This window comes from Colobus angolensis, unplaced genomic scaffold (assembly GCF_000951035.1).
Source record: "Colobus angolensis palliatus isolate OR3802 unplaced genomic scaffold, Cang.pa_1.0 Scaffold105, whole genome shotgun sequence".
Classification (NCBI taxonomy): Eukaryota; Metazoa; Chordata; class Mammalia; order Primates; family Cercopithecidae; genus Colobus; species Colobus angolensis.
Window position 1 is genome coordinate 5,234,958 of NW_012111475.1, and position 2,790 is coordinate 5,237,747.

Genomic DNA, 2,790 nt, shown 5'->3' on the forward strand with positions numbered 1-2,790 from the left:
CCCGTCTCGGCCTCCCAAAGTGCTGGGATTACAGGCTTGAGCCACCGCGCCCGGCCGGTCAGTCTATCTTCTTAGCCATAAAACTTGCCACCTCTCACAAACATATGCTACCTACACCATCACACACACACACACACACAGACTGTAAGCTGGCAGAAAACAGATCCATAGCAACCAACCTACATTAGGCACCCTAATGTAGTGTTTCTTGGCAACACTCTACTCAACTGACTGTACTAACCTATGGTAGTGAGGCCCCCATAAAACAGGCTGACATAACCACAGCTTGCCAGATGCCATCTCAGGCAGCAAAGCTATTTTTCAATATACAAGCTCATCCACTCCCACCTGTTGAACTGAATGTCTAACAAGAACCAGTGGTTTGGGTTTCCAAGTCTGCCTTATAATTATGCCTGTTCCGTTACTGTAGATAATTTAATTAGTTATAACCCATACCAGTAAGTGCAAAAAGGACACATTATTTCTATAAAATCTATGTTGACTGCTCTGAACAGATCAAAAGACATACTGCCGAGCATGGCCAAGACAACTGGGATGTATACAAATCATAAAAATCTGGAAAAATTATACAAAGAAAAGGAAACAGTCAACAGAGTAAAGACACAACCTGCAGAATGCAAGAGAATATGTGCAAACCATACTTCTGATGACCATACTTAACATCTAAAATATACAAGGAGCTCAACTCAATAGCAAGAAAACAGATAACCCAATTTTAAAAATGGTCAAATGATCTGAACGACATTTCCCAAAAGACGACACACAAATAGCCAACAGGTACACAAAAAAGTATTCAACATTAATAATCACCAGATAAATGCACATTAAAACTGCAGTGGAATAGTTCTCACCTCACTCCTGTTAGATGGCCATGATCCAAAAAGACAAGAAATAATAAGTGTTGGCAAAGATGTGGGGGAAAAGGGAACCCTTGTACACTATTGATTGGAATTAGTACACCCAATACGGAAAACAGTATATTAAAATTAAAAATAGAAATACCAGTGGAATTGAGCCAGCAATTCCACTTCTGGGTATATATCCAAAGGAATGGAATCAGGATGCTGAAGAGGTATCTACACTCCCATGTTCACTGCAGCATTATTCACAATAGCCAAGACATGAAATCAACGTAAGTGCCCATTAATGGATGCATGGATAAAATGTGACATATAAACACAACGGAATACTATTAAGCCTTAAAAGGGAAGGAAATTCTTTCATTTGTAAAAACAAGGATGAACCTGGAGGACATCATGTTAAGTGAAATAAGCCAGACACAGAATGACAAATACCACATGATCTCATTTACGTGCAGAATGTAAAAGAGTCCAACTCACAGAAGCAGAGAGTAGAATGGGGGGTTGGGGATATGTTCATCAAAAGATATAAAATTCCAGTTAGGAGGAATAAATCCATTGTATGGTGATTATACTTAGTAACAAATTATTGTATACTTGAAAATTGCTAAGAGTAGATTTTAAATGTTCCCACCACCCAAAAATGATAGGTGTGTGAGGTGTTAATTAGCTTGATTTAGGCATTACAATGTATACATATATCAAAACACCAAGCTGTACACCATAAACATACACAATTTATATTTGTCAGATTTAAAAATGTTTTAATTAAAATATTTTTTAAAATCTAGAAAGAGTACCTTCAGATTGCTTCACAAATGTCTTTACTCTCATTTCACTTAATGAAACCAAAACTGGACATTAATTAACAATTACCTAGGCACTTACATGCCAGTTACCAACAGGATTAAATGAGTTAATCATTTTAAACTAGTATATGTTTGACAATTACTGACTCACTGGTATAAACGAGTTAATCACTTTAAACATGTGTTTGACAATTACTGACTCACTGGTATTATCTGCATTTTACAAATGGGGAAACTGAGGCACGGAACTGTCTAGTAACTTGCCTTGGTTCATATGCTAGTAAGAAGAGAGAATGAGGGTTGCAGCCCAGGAGGCCTGGTCTCAGAGGTCACATTTCTACTATGCTAAACTATCACAGACAATGTATTATTTGTGTGGCTTATGCAGAAACAGTGTATGGTTCTCAAATCAGTTGATGACATGCAAAGAACAAGTCATAGACCTACACTGAAAAATGCAAATCATGTAAATTTACGTTTTAAATTAAACATTCAAGTTGCTTTTCAAGATTTCATGCTTTAACACATTTTTTTAACTTACCTATCAGTTTTATCAATTTGAATAAGAGGCTTCTGCTGTACATTTCCTATGTTCTGGTGTAAGCCAGTCAAAAATCAATGATAAAGAGCTACACATTAATTACTGATATTATCGACATGCTATATTCTCTTTTCCCAGGAAAAGAAATATAAGTATTTACAGGCTTGAAGTAACATTTTGAGATTCTACCCATGATTAATCAGCACAACTGTAGTATAAGCAATTTCAGAAATGCATAGAACAAAACAGGGAACTCCACCAAAAGCTTTAGCAAAACGTCAAAAAAAAATTCTAAACAAAATTCTTAACATTCAGAAATACATTTAGGCAAAGCGCAGCCGCTCATGCCTGTAATCCCAGCACTCTGAGAGGCCAAGTCAGGTGGATCACCTGAGGTAAGGAGTTCAAGAGGAGCCTAGCCAACATGGCAAAACCCCAACTCTACTAAAACTACAAAAATTAGCTGGTCATGGTGGTGCACACCTGTAGTCCCAGCCACTAGGGAGGCCGAGGTAGGAGAATCACTCGAACCTGGGAGGCGGAGGTTGCAGTGAGCTGA

General features: G+C 37.6%; 1 protein-coding gene across 1 annotated transcript in view; it reads right to left on the reverse strand.

Annotated features, from left to right (window-relative positions):
- The window catches only part of ZFAND3 (zinc finger, AN1-type domain 3), a 239,444-nt gene extending 237,078 nt beyond the window's left edge, over nucleotides 1-2,366 (reverse strand). Inside the window, exon 1 of the mRNA XM_011944457.1 lies at nucleotides 2,232-2,366. The gene's annotated coding sequence lies outside the window, so the exon portion shown is untranslated. The remainder of the gene's footprint in view (nucleotides 1-2,231) is intronic.
- Nucleotides 2,367-2,790: the final 424 nt, after the last annotated feature.